General features: G+C 60.0%; 1 non-coding gene across 1 annotated transcript; it reads left to right on the top strand.

Moving 5' to 3' along the window:
* Positions 1-11,066: 11,066 nt before the first annotated feature.
* Positions 11,067-11,185, top strand: LOC131866303 (5S ribosomal RNA). The gene has a single exon (XR_009364923.1). It is a non-coding gene; the product is annotated as a 5S ribosomal RNA (ribosomal RNA).
* The last annotated feature ends 3,815 nt before the right edge of the window (positions 11,186-15,000 follow it).

Genomic DNA, 15,000 nt, shown 5'->3' with positions numbered 1-15,000 from the left:
AGAAAGCAATCAGGGCTCGAGGCAAGGGATGCATCAAGGATAGCAATCATGTTGTGAGGCGAGATTCCAAAGGCTAAACGTGAGAGGCTGCAGGGTCGACTCAGAGAGGTCTATGCATGTGAGAGGCTGAAAGCAAGGTCGACTCGGAGCGGTCTATGCATCGGGCGCGCTTGGGGCGACTACCAGTGCCAACCCCTTATCCCGCGACGCGTCCGACAAAGAGAACGTTCCAAGGCGGCAGAGGAGGTTACCAGCCGAAGGATGCAGTAGCAATAACAGGTATAGTTCCGCGGCGGCCGAGAAGACTCACCGCATAGGAATCGGGATGCGAGGCGAGGGATGCGGCGGGAAGGCCCCGACGGCTAAACGGAAGAGGCTGCAGGGCCGCCTCGGAATGGTCCAAGCATCGGATGCGATTGGGACGACTACCAGTGCCAACCCCTTATCCCGCGATGCGTCCGATACACAGATAGTTCCAAGGCGGCCGAGGAGCCTCACCGCATATCAATCGGGGTGCGAGGCGAGGGATGGGGCGGGAAGGCCCCAACGGCTAGACGGAAGAGGCTTCAGGGCCACCTCGGAATGGTCCAAGCATCGGACGCGCTTGGGGCGACTGCCAGTGCCAACCCCTTATCCCGCGATGCGTCCGATACACAGATGGTTCCAAGGCGGCCGAGGAGCCTCACCGCATAGCAATCGGGGGTGCGAGGCGAGGGATGGGGCGGGAAGGCCCCAACGGCTAGACGGAAGAGGCTTCAGGGCCGCCTAGGAATGGTCCAAGCATCGGACACGCTTGGGGCGACTACCAGTGACAGCCCCCTATCCCGCGATGCGTCCGATACGAAGATGGTTCCAAGGCGGCCGAGGAGCCTCACCGCATAGCAATCGGGGTGCGAGGTGGGGGATGCGGCGAGATGGCCCCAACGGCTAGACGGAAGAGGCCACAGGGCCGCGTCGGAATAGTCCAAGCATCGGACGCGCTTGGGGCGACTACCAGTGACAACCCCTTATCCCGCGATGCGTCCGATACGAAGATAGTTCCAAGGCGGCCGAGGAGCCTCACCGCATAGCAATCGGGGTGCGAGGTGGGGGATGCGGCGAGATGGCCCCAACGGCTAGACGGAAGAGGCTGCAGGGCCGCCTCGGAATAGTCCAAGCATCGGACGCGCTTGGGGCCACTACCAGTGACAACCCCTTATCCCGCAATGCGTCCGATACGAAGATAGTTCCAAGGCGGCCGAAGAGCCTCACCGCATAGCAATCGGGGTGCGAGGTGGGGGATGCGGCGAGATGGCCCCAACGGCTAGACGGAAGAGGCCACAGGGCCGCCTCGGAATAGTCCAAGCATCGGACGCGCTTGGGGCGACTACCAGTGACAACCCCTTATCCCGCGATGCGTCCGATACGAAGATAGTTCCCAGGCGGCCGAGGAGCCTCACCGCATAGCAATCGGGGTGCGAGGCGAGGGATGCGGCGAGATGGCCCCAAAGGCTAGACGGAAGAGGCTGCAGGGCTGCCTCGGAATAGTCCAAGCATCGGACGCGCTTGGGGCGACTACCACTGCCAACCCCTTATCCCGCGATGCGTCCGATACACAGATAGTTCCGAGGCGGCCGAGGAGGTGGGGGATGCAGCGAGATGGCCCCAACGGCTAGACGGAAGAGGCTGCAGGGCCGCCTCGGAATAGTCCAAGCATCGGACGCGCTTGGGGCGACTACCAGTGACAACCCCTTATCCCGCGATGCGTCCGATACACAGATAGTTCCGAGGCGGCCAAGGAGCCTCACCGCATAGCAATCGTGGTGCGAGGTGGGGGATGCGGCGAGATGGCCCCAACGGCTAGACGGAAGAGGCTGCAGGGCCGCCTCGGAATGGTCCAAGCATCGGATGCGCTTGGGGCGACTACCACTGCCAACCCCTTATCCCGCGATGCGTCCGATACACAGATAGTTCCAAGGCGGCCGAGGAGCCTCACAGCATAGCAATCAGGGTGCGAGGCGAGGGATGCGGCGAGAAAGCCCCAACGGCTAGAGGGAAGAGGCTTCAGGTCCGCCTCGGAATGGTCCAAGCATCGGACGCGCTTGGGGCGACTACCAGTGACAACCCCTTATCCCGCGACGCGTCCGATACACAGATAGTTCCAAGGCGGCCGAGGAGCCTCACCGCATAGCAATCGGGGTGCGAGGCGAGGGATGCGGCGAGAAGGACCCAACGGCTACACGGAAGAGGCTTCGGGGCCGCCTCGGAATGGTCCAAGCATCGGACGCGCTTGGGGCGACTACCAGTGACAACCCCTTATCCCGCGACGCGTCCGATACACAGATAGTTCCAAGGCGGCCGAGGAGCCTCACCGCATAGCAATCGGGGTGCGAGGCGAGGGATGCGGCGAGAAGGACCCAACGGCTACACGGAAGAGGCTTCGGGGCCGCCTCGGAATGGTCCAAGCATCGGACGCGCTTGGGGCGACTACCAGTGACAACCCCTTATCCCGCGACGCGTCCGATACACAGATAGTTCCAAGGCGGCCGAGGAGCCTCACCGCATAGCAATCGGGGTGCGAGGCGAGGGATGCGGCGAGAAGGACCCAACGGCTAGACGGAAGAGGCTTCGGGTCCGCCTCGGAATGGTCCAAGCATCGGACGCGCTTGGGGCGACTACCAGTGACAACCCCTTATCCCGCGACGCGTCCGATACACAGATAGTTCCAAGGCGGCCGAGGAGCCTCACCGCAGAGCAATCGGGGTGCGAGGCGAGGGATGCGGCGAGAAGGACCCAACGGCTAGACGGAAGAGGCTTCGGGTCCGCCTCGGAATGGTCCAAGCATCGGACGCGCTTGGGGCGACTACCAGTGACAACCCCTTATCCCGCGACGCGTCCGATACACAGATAGTTCCAAGGCGGCCGAGGAGCCTCACCGCATAGCAATCGGGGTGCGAGGCGAGGGATGCGGCGAGAAGGACCCAACGGCTAGACGGAAGAGGCTTCGGGTCCGCCTCGGAATGGTCCAAGCATCGGACGCGCTTGGGGCGACTACCAGTGACAACCCCTTATCCCGCGACGCGTCCGATACACAGATAGTTCCGAGGCGGCCGAGGAGCCTCACCGCATAGCAATCGGGGTGCGAGGCGAAGGATGCGGCGAGAAGGACCCAACGGCTAGACGGAAGAGGCTTCGGGTCCGCCTCGGAATGGTCTAAGCATCGGACGCGCTTGGGGCGACTACCAGTGACAACCCCTTATCCCGCGACGCGTCCGATACACAGATAGTTCCAAGGCGGCCGAGGAGCCTCACCGCATAGCAATCGGGGTGCGAGGCGAGGGATGCGGCGAGAAGGACCCAACGGCTAGACGGAAGAGGCTTCAGGGCCGCCTCGGAATGGTCCAAGCATCGGACGCGCTTGGGGCGACTACCAATGACAACCCCTTATCCCGCGACGCGTCCGATACACAGATAGTTCCGAGGCGGCCGAGGAGCCTCACCGCATAGCAATCGGGGTGCGAGGCGAGGGATGCGGCGAGAAGGACCCAACGGCTAGACGGAAGAGGCTTCAGGGCCGCCTCGGAATGGTCCAAGCATCGGACGCGCTTGGGGCGACTACCAGTGACAACCCCTTATCCCGCGACGCATCCGATACACAGATAGTTCCGAGGCGGCCGAGGAGCCTCACCGCATAGCAATCGGGGTGCGAGGCGAGGGATGCGGCGAGAAGGACCCAACGGCTAGACGGAAGAGGCTTCAGGGCCGCCTCGGAATGGTCCAAGCATCGGACGCGCTTGGGGCGACTACCGTTGCCAACCCCTTATCCCGCGATGCGTCTGATACACAGATAGTTCCGAGGCGGCCGAGGAGCCTCACCGCATAGCAATCGGGTTGCGAGGCAGATTATTGGGAAGGGAACCCCCTGGGATGCGGCTCAAGCAGTGCCCAAAGGGACTGGAATGCGGAATCACATCGAGAGACCCAAATGCTATACGAGGGCTCAAATCGAATTATCGATTTGGCCACGACATGGACGCATCGGAACGACTACCTTTGCCGAACCACTCGCAATTGCATCCATACCGAAACCAATAGACATTTCCGTTAGAGCCCTCGCATAGCATTCGGGAATCTCGCATGCCCCTCTAAATCGACCAATGCTGGCGCTCAATGAAAATCCGAGCGCTACCACCGTTCGAGCGCCAGCATTGGTCGAGTTAGAGGGGCACGGGGGAGAATGCTCCAGTCAACACCTCCCCTATATAAGTTATTTGTCCGATTCTCGCACAACCGTAGTCTGCCTCGTCGAATCAAACAACGGTCCCAGATTCCGACTTCCGTTCCGTAGAGACCCAAAAGCTAGATGGAGGCTCGCAAGAAAGAGAGTCGGCGCATAGCAATCGGGTTTCTCGAACGTTTAGGGACCGAGCTCACTTGCGGATAGGGCAAAATCCGCCAAGCAACCCAAAAGCTAGACGGGGGCTCGAATCGAATCGCCTAGGCGGCCACAACAACGACGTGTTGGATCGACTACCAGTGCCAAACCATTCAGCAAGACTAGTCTGTGTCGAGGCCGGATAGAGATTCTCAGAGAGCGCTCGCATAGCATTTAGGAGACCTGCCGCGTCCCTCACACTCGACAAATGGTGGTGCACGTTTATAAATCCAAGCGATCCCAACCCTTTCAAGCACCAACATCGGTCGAGATAGAGGGGCACGGAGGGGGCTGCGTGAGACAACACAGTCCCCTATATAAGTTATTTGTCCGATTCTCACACATCCGAAGAATGGTCATCAAATCGGACAACAGCCCAAACTTCCGACTTCCGTCCCAGAAAGCCCAAGAGCTATCTAAAACGTTCATGGCCGGAACTCGATCGCGGCTATACCAGTCCGCCAAGCAACCCAAAAGCTAGACTGGAGCTCTAGTCGAATCACCTCTGTGGCCATTGCAAGGACGTGTTGGAGCGACTACCATTGCCGAACCATTCCGCAGGTCGAGTCCATACCAAGGCCGCATAGAGATTCACGATGAGCTCCTGCATAGCAATCAGGAGACTTGCCGTGTCCATCACAATCGATAAATCCTGGTGCAAGATTTTTGCATCCGAGCGCTCCAACCAGTCGAGCACCAGCATCAATCGACATAAACGGGCACGGGGGGAGGATGCTCGAGAACACTACCTCCCCTATATAAGTTATTTGTCCGATTCTCAAGCAGCCGAAGTCTGGTCATCGAATCGGGTCAAAGACCACAACTTCCGACTTTACCCACAATGCAAGTCATCGAATCGAACATCGGCCCCCGAGTCGGACTCCATGCGTATGTCAGGTCATCGGACCCAAATTCCGCCTTCCTGCGCATGGCGGGCCATCAATATCAACTCGGTCATCGGACCCAAACTCCGCCTTTTTGCGTATGGCACGCCTTCAAATCGGTCATCGGACCCAAATTCCGCCTTCCTGTGCATGGCGGGCCATCAACATCAACTCGGTCATCGGACCCAAATTCCGCCTTTCTGCGCATGGCACGCCATCAACTCGGTCATCGGACCCAAATTCCGCCTTCCTGCGCATGGCAGGTCATCGGACACAAATTCAGACCTCGCCAATATGCCTACGTATCGAATCGGTCATCGGACCCAACTTCTGACTTCATCCATACTGTAGGGTCTTTGAGGTTGGCGCGGTGCGCTCAACCCAGGGAGTCGACCCATCGAAGCATACACCTCCCCTATATAAGCTATTTGTCCGATTCCCACACCTGTGTAGTTTGCACCTCTGACCAGGACATCGACCCCAACTTCCGAACTCGACTGCAACGACGGCACCAGCGCCTTGGTGCGCACCTTGCGACGCACAGTCCCAACATTCGCCTTCCTGCACATGGCAGGTCATCGGACCCAAATTCCGACCTCGCGAGTATGCCTACATATCGAATCGGTCATCGGACCCAACTTCCGACTTCATCCATACCGTAGGGTCTTTGAGGTTGGCGCGGTGCGCTCAACCCGGGGAGTCGACCCAACGAAGCATACACCTCCCCTATATAAGCTATTTGTCCGATTCCCACACCTGTGTAGTTTGCACCTCCGATCAAGACATCGACCCCAACTTCCGAACTCGCCTCCAACGACCGAACCAGCGCCTTGGTGCGCACCTTGCAACGCACAGTGCCAACATTCGCCTTCCTGCACGTGGCAGGTCATCGGACCCAAATTCCGACCTCGCGAGTATGCCTACATATCGAATCGGTCATCGGACCCAACTTCCGACTTCATCCATACCGTAGGGTCTTTGAGGTTGGCGCGGTGCGCTCAACCCGGGGAGTCGACCCAACGAAGCATACACCTCCCCTATATAAGCTATTTGTCCGATTCCCACACCTGTGTAGCTTGCACCTCCGATCAGGACATCGACCCCAACTTCCGAACTCGACTAAAAAGACCGCACCAGCGCCTTGGTGTGCACCTTGCAACGCACAGTGTCAACATTCGCCTTCCTGCACATGGCAGGTCATCGGACCCAAATTCCGACCTCATGAGCATACCTACTAATCGAATTGGTCATCGGACCCAACTTCCGACTTCATCCATACCGTAGGGTCTTTGAGGTTGGCGCGGTGCGCTCAACCTGGGGAGTCGACCCATCGAAGCATACACCTCCCCTATATAAGCTATTTGTCCGATTCCGACACCTGTGTAGTTTGCACCTCCGCTCAGGACATCGACCCCAACTTCCGAACTCGCCTGCAACGACCGAACCAGCGCCTTGGTGCGCACCAAAAGTGCGCACTTTTGGAGGGCACTTTTGTGCGCTCCAAAGGTGCGCACTTTTGGAGGGCACTTTTCTGCGCTCCAAAGGTGCGCACTTTTGGAGGGCACTTTTTGGAGGGCACTTTTCTGCGCTCCAAAGGTGCGCACTTTTGGAGGGCACTTTTTGGAGGGCACTTTTCTGCGCTCCAAAGGTGCGCACTTTTGGAGGGCACTTTTTGGAGGGCACTTTTCTGCGCTCCAAAGGTGCGCACTTTTGGAGGGCACTTTTTGGAGGGCACTTTTCTGCGCTCCAAAGGTGCGCACTTTTGGAGGGCACTTTTTGGAGGGCACTTTTCTGCGCTCCAAAGGTGCGCACTTTTGGAGGGCACTTTTCTGCGCTCCAAAGGTGCGCACTTTTGGAGGGCACTTTTTGGAGGGCACTTTTCTGCGCTCCAAAGGTGCGCACTTTTGGAGGGCACTTTTCTGCGCTCCAAAGGTGCGCACTTTTGGAGGGCACTTTTTGGAGGGCACTTTTCTGCGCTCCAAAGGTGCGCACTTTTGGAGGGCACTTTTGTGCACTCCAAAGGTGCGCACTTTTGGAGGGCACTTTTCCTGTGCTCCAAAGGTGCACACCTAGGTGAGCACCTTCGACCACACCTTGTAGCACACCAAACTCTGACTTTCGACTTCATCCGCAATGCAGGGTCTTTGAGGTTGGCGCAATGCGCACAACCAGGGGAGTCGACCCATCAAACCCAACACCTCCCCTATATAAGCTATTTGTCTGATTCTCATACATGCGTAGCCTGCAGGAGCAATTAGGACATCGACCCCAACTTTCGGCTTCTAAACGAAAACAAGGTCTTTGAGGTTGGTGTAATGCGAACAACTAGGGGAGTCAACCCATCAAACCCAACACCTCCCCTATATAAGCTATTTGTCTGATTCTCATACATGTGTAGTCTACAGGAGCAATTAGGACATCGACCCCAACTTTTGACTTCTTAACGAAAACAAGGTCTTTGAGGTTGACGTAATGCGCACAACCAGGGGAGTCGACCCATCAAACCCAACACCTCCCCTATATAAGCTATTTGTCCGATTCTCATACATGTGTAGCCTGCAGGAGCCATTAGGACATTGACCCCAACTTTTGACTTCTTAACGAAAACAAGGTCTTTGAGGTTGGCGTAATGCGCACAACCAAGGGAGTTGACCCATCAAACCCAACACCTCCCCTATATAAGCTATTTGTCTGATTCTCATACATGTGTAGCCTGCAACAACGATTAGGACATCCACCCCAACTTCTGAATTCGTCTGCGTTGACCGCACCAAAGGTGCACGCCTTGGTGCTCACCAAAATCCGACTTCCGACTTCTTCTGCTATGCGGGGTCTTTGAGGTTGGCGCAGTGCGCACAACCAGGGGAGTCAACCCACCGAATGCAACACCTCCCCTATATAAGCTATTTGTCTGATTCTCATACATGCGTAGACTGCAGCAATGATTAGGACATCCACCCCAACTTTTGACTTCTTAAACAAGACAGGGTCTTTGAAGTTGGTGCAGTGCACACAACCAGGGGAGTCGACCCATCAAACGCAACACCTCCCCTATATAAAGCTATTTGTCCGATTCTCATACGTGTAGTCTGCAGCAGCGATTAGGACATCGACCCCAACTTCCGAATTCGTTTGCATTGACCGCACCAAAGGTGCACGCCTTGGTGTGCACCCTGGAGTGCACTTTGGTGCTCACCTCGGTGCACACTTTGGTGTGCACCTCGGTGTGCACCAAAGGTGCGCACCTTGGAGCGCACCAAAGGTGTACACTTTGGAGCGCACCACATAGGGTCTTTGAGAGGTTGGCGCAGTGCGCACACCAAGGTGGGTGTTGAGGTGCGTGCCGAGGTGGGTGGGTGCTAGGGTGCGCTCCATGGTGGGTGCCAGGGTGGGTGCGTGCTAGGGTGGATTCCAAAGAGGGTCATAGGGTGGGTGCCAAGGTGGGTTGGTGATATAGTGGGTTCAAAGGTGGGTACTAGGGTGGGTTCCAAGGTGGGTCACAAGTTGGGTGCCAGGATGCGTGGGTGTTAGGTTGGGTGCCAAGGTGGGCTCCTGCGTGGGTGGGTGCTAGGGTGGGTTTCAAGGTGGACGCGAGGGCGGGTGCCAAGGTGGGTAACAAGTTGGGTGTTAGGATGGGTGAGTGCTAGAGTGGGTGCCAAGGTGGGTGGGTGCTAAGGTGGATGCCAAGGTGGTTCACAGGGTGGGTGGGTTCTAGGGTGAGTTCCAAGGTGGGTCACAGGTTCAGTGCTAGGGTGGGTGTCAAGGCGGGTGTCGAGGTGCCTGGGTGCTAGGGTGTGGATGCCAATGTGGGTCATAGGGTGGGTACTAGGGTGGGCTGCAATGTGGGTGCCAAGGTGGGTAACATGCTCGGTGGGTTCTAAATTGGGTGCCAGGGTGGGTGTGCACCCACCTTGCCCGAGGTGGGTGCCAAGGTGCCAGTGTGGGTGGGTGCTAAGGTGGATGCCAAGGTGGGTGAGAAGGTGGGTGATAGGTTGAGTGGTAGGATGGGTGGGTGCCAAGATGGGTCACAGGGTGGGTGCAAGGGTGGGTAGGTGCTAGGGTTGGTGTCAGGGTGGGTGGGTGCTAGGTTGGGTTCCAAGGTGGGTGCGAGGGTGAGTGTCAAGGTGGGTCACAGGTTAGGTGCTAGGATGGGTGAGTGCTAGGGTGCAAAGGTGCCAGGGTGGGTGCTAGGATGGGTCGATGCTAGGGTGAGTGGCAAGGTGGGTCCACAAGTGTCAAGGTGGGTGCCGAGGTGGGTGCCAAGTCGGCGACTGCTATGGTGGATGCCAAGGTGGGTCACGGGGTGGGTGCCAAGTTGCTAGGTTGGGTTCCAAGGTGGGTGCCAACGTGGGTGCTAGGGTGCGTGGGTTAAAGGGTGTGTCACAACGTGGGTGCCAGGATGGGTGCGCACCCACACTGGCCAAGACGGGTGCGGGTGCAAGGTTGGGTTCCAAGCCCGGTCACAGGCTGGGTGCTAGGATGGGTGGGTGCCAAGGTGGGCACCAGGGTGGGTGCACCCACCCTGGCCAAGGTGGGTCACGGGGTGGGTCCTAGGGTGGGTAACGGGGTGGGTACTAAGGTGCGTGCCAAGGTGGGTCATAGGGTGGGTGCCAAGGTGGGCACCAGGGTGGGTGTGCACCAACCCTAGCCAGGGTAGGTCACGGGGTGGTTGTCGGGGTGGGCGTCAAGGAGCCAAGGTGGGTGGCAAGTAGCCAAGTTGCGTGCCAAGGTGGGTGTCGGGGTGGGTGCCAAGGATCCAAGGTGGGTGCCAAGGAACCAAGGTGGGTGTCTGGGTGGGTGCCGAGGTGGGAGCCAGGGTGGGTCCCAAGGTGAGTGCAAAGGTGGGTGCCAGGGTCAAGGTGAGTGCCAATGTGGGTTCCAAGGTGCCAGGGTCAGGGTGAGTGCCAATGTGGGTTCAAAGGTGCTAAGTTGGGTGCGAGGTTGGGTGCGAGGGTGGGTGGGTGCCAAGGTGTGCTAGGTGGAAGCCCGGGTGGGTCGGCATCCCATGGGTGTCGAGTTGGGTGCCTGATGGGTGCTTCTTGTCAAGTTTTAGTCGTCGGGACTCATTTCGAGCCTTAGAGGTCGTTTCTTGTCCGGTTGCCCTGTCTTCGACCTGGGAACCCAATTTTGGTCCTCGGGTCCCATTTTTTTTTGTCTCGCATCCCACTTTTGGCCTGTGGCCTTTTCGGGGTCGATTCTCGTTTTGGGCATCAGAGCATGTTTCTTCTCCTAAAACCCAATATTTGTTTATTAAGTCTCGGAACACATTTTTGTTCTCGTGGACCCATCATGGGTCTTGGAACGCATTTGTGGTCCTTGGGTCCCATTTTGCATCCCGAAACTTGTGTTTTGGTGCTTGATCCCTATTTTGGGTGCCCACCTTGCACCAAGTGCGCACCCGGGGCAAACCGAGCGCCTTGGTGCACCGGGGCAAGATCGAGCGTGCACCCGAGGCGCCCCGAACATGCACCAAGGTGCACTCGGCCCACATGTGAGCGCAGGTCGTTGCGCCCGAGGTGGTGTGTGGGCACCGCGTTGCAGACGGGACACTGCACGCACACGACGCCCCCTCCAGGTGCACGCACGTAGGCCGGGCCGGGTGCACACCCGACGCCCTAGCAAGGTGCGCGCACCCGGGCAGGGCTCACACTTGGCGAACGGGGCGCACTTCGCGAGGGAGGGTGTGCACCTCGACGGGGGTGGGTGGCCGGGGTGGATTCGCACGTGGGTCGCGGTTTGCTAAGTACACACTGCGACAAGCTCATAACGGGTGCGATCATACCAGCATTAGTGCACCGGATCCCATCAGAACTCCGCAGTTAAGCGCGCTTGGGCCGGAGTAGTACTGGGATGGGTGACCTCCCGGGAAGTCCCGGTGTTGCACCCTTTTTTAGTTTTTCGCCGGGCGTCGCAATGCTATTTGAATAAACCTTTTGCCCGTTTGCGTTCTCGTCGGGGCCGGGCCGGGCCGGGGTGCGCTGCCCGCACTACCGCGCGCGCGGGGGCGACACCGAGCGCGCACCCGAGGCACCCCGAGCACACAGGCCACGGTGCAACCCGGGCGTTGTGCGCGCACCCCGGTGCGCCCGAGGTGCTGCGCGCGCACCCAGGTGAAATCGGTGTGCACCTCGGCCAGTGCGCGCTCGGTCGAGTCGCGCACGTTGGCCAAGGTGCACGGTGATGTTTCTTACTCTAAGGTTCCGCACCAGACGCCCGGGACAGGTGAGCGAAGCTGGGCGGGGCCGGGTGCGCGGCCGGGGCAGGTGCACGCAGCTGGAGAGAGCTTTGGAGCACACTTCGGAGCGCACCAATGATGCGCTCCATTCAAAAGTTTCCTGAAAAGGCAAAAAAAGTTGAGATTATAGAATTTCCCACTTGAGAGATTGTAAAAAAAAAAAATTTAAAATGAAGGAAACGCGGGTGCCAAGGTGTGCGCAGCCCAGCCAAGGTGTGCGCACCAAGGCGCCCACCCTGGCGAAGGTGCACGCAAGGTGCGCACCCGAGGCAAACCGGACAATTAACCCAACTTTCGACTTCGCGCGCACCTTGGAGCGCACTTCGGAGCGCTCCTTGGTGCGCACCAATCTTGGGCACCTCGGAGTGCACCATGGCGCCCACCAAGGTGCGCACCCGGGGCAAACCGAGCTCCGACTTCGTGCGCACCTTGGAGCGCACGAAAGGTGCGCACCATGGCGCCCACCAAGGTGCGCAGCCCAGCCAAGGCGTGCGCATCAAGGTGCGCACCCTGGCGAAGGTGCGCACCCGGGGCAAACCGAGCTCCGACTTCGTGCGCACCTTGGAGCGCACAAAAGGTGCGCAACCCAGCCAAGGTGTGCGCACCCCGGTCAAACCGAGCTCCGAATCGTGCGCACCAGAGGTGCACGCCATCGTGCGCACCTTGGAGCACACTTCGGAGCCCTCCTTGGTGCGCGCCGATGTTGCGCACCTCGGAGCGCACCCGGGGAAAACAATGCAATTAACCCGACTTTCGACTTCGTGGGCACCTCGGAGCGCTCTCGGGTTCGCACCTCGGAGCACACCGAGGTGCGCACCTTTGATGCGCTGCCTTCACCAATTTCCAGAAAAGGCAAGAAAACATTGAGAAGGTGTGCGCACCGAGGTGCCCACCCTGGCGAAGGTGCACGCGAGGTGCGCACCCGGGGCAAACCGGGCTCCGACTTCGTGCACGCCGCACCTTGGAGCACACTTCGGAGCGCTCCTTGGTGCGCACCAGGGCGCGCAACCCAGCCGAGGTGCCCACCCCGGCGAAGGTGCACGCGAGGTGCGCACCCGGGGCAAACCGGGCTCCGACTTCGTGCACGCCATGGTGCCCACCGCGGCGAAGGTGCACGCGAGGTGCGCACCCGGGGCAAACCGGGCTCCGACTTCGTGCACGCCGCACCTTGGAGCACACTTCGGAGCGCTCCTTGGTGCGCACCATGGTGCCCACCAGGGCGCGCAACCCCGCCGAAGGTGCACGCGAGGTGCGCACCCGGGGCAAACCGGGCTCCGACTTCGTGCACGCCGCACCTTGGAGCACACTTCGGAGCGCTCCTTGGTGCGCACCATGGTGCCCACCAGGGCGCGCAACCCCGCCGAAGGTGCACGCGAGGTGCGCACCCGGGGCAAACCGGGCTCCGACTTCGTGCACGCCATGGTGCGCACCGCGGCGAAGGTGCGCACCCGGGGCAAACCGGGCTCCGACTTCGTGCACGCCGCACCTTGGAGCACACTTCGGAGCGCTCCTTGGTGCGCACCAGGGCGCGCAACCCAGCCGAGGTGCCCACCCCGGCGAAGGTGCACGCGAGGTGCGTACCCGGGGCAAACCGGGCTCCGACTTCGTGCACGCCGCACCTTGGAGCACACTTCGGAGCGCTCCTTGGTGCGCACCATGGTGCCCACCAGGCCGCGCAACCCAGCCAAGGTGTGCGCACCAAGGTGCACGCGAGGTGCGCACCCGGGGCAAACCGGGGTCCGACTTCGTGCACGCCGCACCTTGGAGCACACATCGGGGCGCTCCCGGGTTCGCACCGGCGTTGCGCACCGTGGTGGGCACCTCGGAGCACACCAAGGTGGGCAGCGAGGTGCGCACCTTTGATGCGATGCCTTCACTAATTTCCATAAAAGGCAAAAAAAAAACGAGATTTTAAAATTTCCGTTTTGAAAGATAGTGAGAAAAAGGGAATGCTGGTGCCATCTTGAGCCCGCCCTGGTGCGCAGCCCAGCCAAGGTGTGCGCACCAAGGTGCCCACCCTGGCGAAGGTGCGCGCCCGGGCAATTAACCCAACTTCCAACTTCGCGCGCGCCAGGGTGGGAGCGCACCCAACAACCGGGCCTGGGAAGAGCCAATGCGAGAAACCCCACCAAACGCTCTGACAAAAAAAGAGGGGGCGCTCCAGTAACCCCGCTTCGGAGCGCACCCTGGGCAAACCCAGCCAAGGTGCCCACCCCGGCCAAGGTGCAGGCGAGGTGCGCACCCGGGGCAAACCGGGCTCCGACAACGTGCACGCCGCACCTTGGAGCACACTTCGTAGCGCTCCCGGGTGCGCACCTCAGAGCACACCAAGGTGGGCAGCGAGGTGCGCACCTTTGATGCGCTGCCTTCACTAATTTCCAGAAAAGGCAAAAAAAAAAGGAGATTTTAAAATTTCCGTTTTGAAAGATAGTGAAAAAAACGGAACGCGCGTGCCATCTTGAGCCCGCCCTGGTGCGCAGCCCAGGTAAGGTGCCCACCCTGGCAAAGGTGCGCACCCGGGCAATTAACCCTACTTCCGACTTCGTGCGCGCCAGGGTGGCAACCGGGCCTCGGAAGAGCCAATGCGAGAAACCCCACCAAACGCTCCGACAAAAAAAGAGGCGGCGCTCCAATAACCCCGCTTCGGAGCGCAGCCGGGGCAAACCCAGCCAAGGTGCCCACCCCGACGAAGGTGCACGCGAGGTGCGCACCCGGGGCAAACCGGGCTCCGACAACGTGCACGCAGCACCTTGGAGCACACTTCGAAGCACTCCCGGGTGCCCACCGGCGTTGCGCACCGTGGTGGGCAGCGAGGTGCGCACCTTTGATGCGCTGCCTTCACTAATTTCCAGAAAAAGGCAAAAAAAAATGAGATTTTAAAATTTCCGTTTTGAAAGATAGTGAAAAAAAAGGAACGCGGGTGCCATCTTGAGCCCGCCCTGGTGCGCAGCCCAGGCAAGGCATGCGCACCAAGGTGCCCACCCGAGGTGCACACCCGGGGCAAACCGGGCTCCGACTTCGTGCAGGCCGCACCTTGGAGCACACTTCGGAGCGCTCCTTGGTGCGCACCATGGTGCCCACCAGGGCGCGCAACCCAGCCAAGGTCTGCACACCAAGGTGCCCACCCCGGCGAAGGTGCACGCGAGGTGCGCACCCGGGGCAAACCGGGCTCCGACTTCGTGCACGCCATGGTGCCCACCGCGGCGAAGGTGCACGCGAGGTGCGCACCCGGGGCAAACCGGGCTCCGACTTCGTGCACGCCGCACCTTGGAGCACACTTCGGAGCGCTCCTTGGTGCGCACCATGGTGCCCACCAGGGCGCGCAACCCAGCCAAGGTGTGCGCACCAAGGTGCACGCGAGGTGCGCACCCGGGGCAAACCGGGGTCCGACTTCGTGCACGCCGCACCTTGGAGCACACATCGGAGCGCTCCCAGGTTCGCACCAGCGTTGCGCACCTTTGATGCGC

The sequence above is a fragment of the Cryptomeria japonica genome, unplaced genomic scaffold (genome assembly GCF_030272615.1).
Source record: "Cryptomeria japonica unplaced genomic scaffold, Sugi_1.0 HiC_scaffold_140, whole genome shotgun sequence".
Taxonomy (NCBI): domain Eukaryota; kingdom Viridiplantae; phylum Streptophyta; class Pinopsida; order Cupressales; family Cupressaceae; genus Cryptomeria; species Cryptomeria japonica.
The sequence above is the reverse complement of the archived record's forward strand: the minus strand, read 5'-3'. Positions and strand labels throughout refer to the sequence as shown.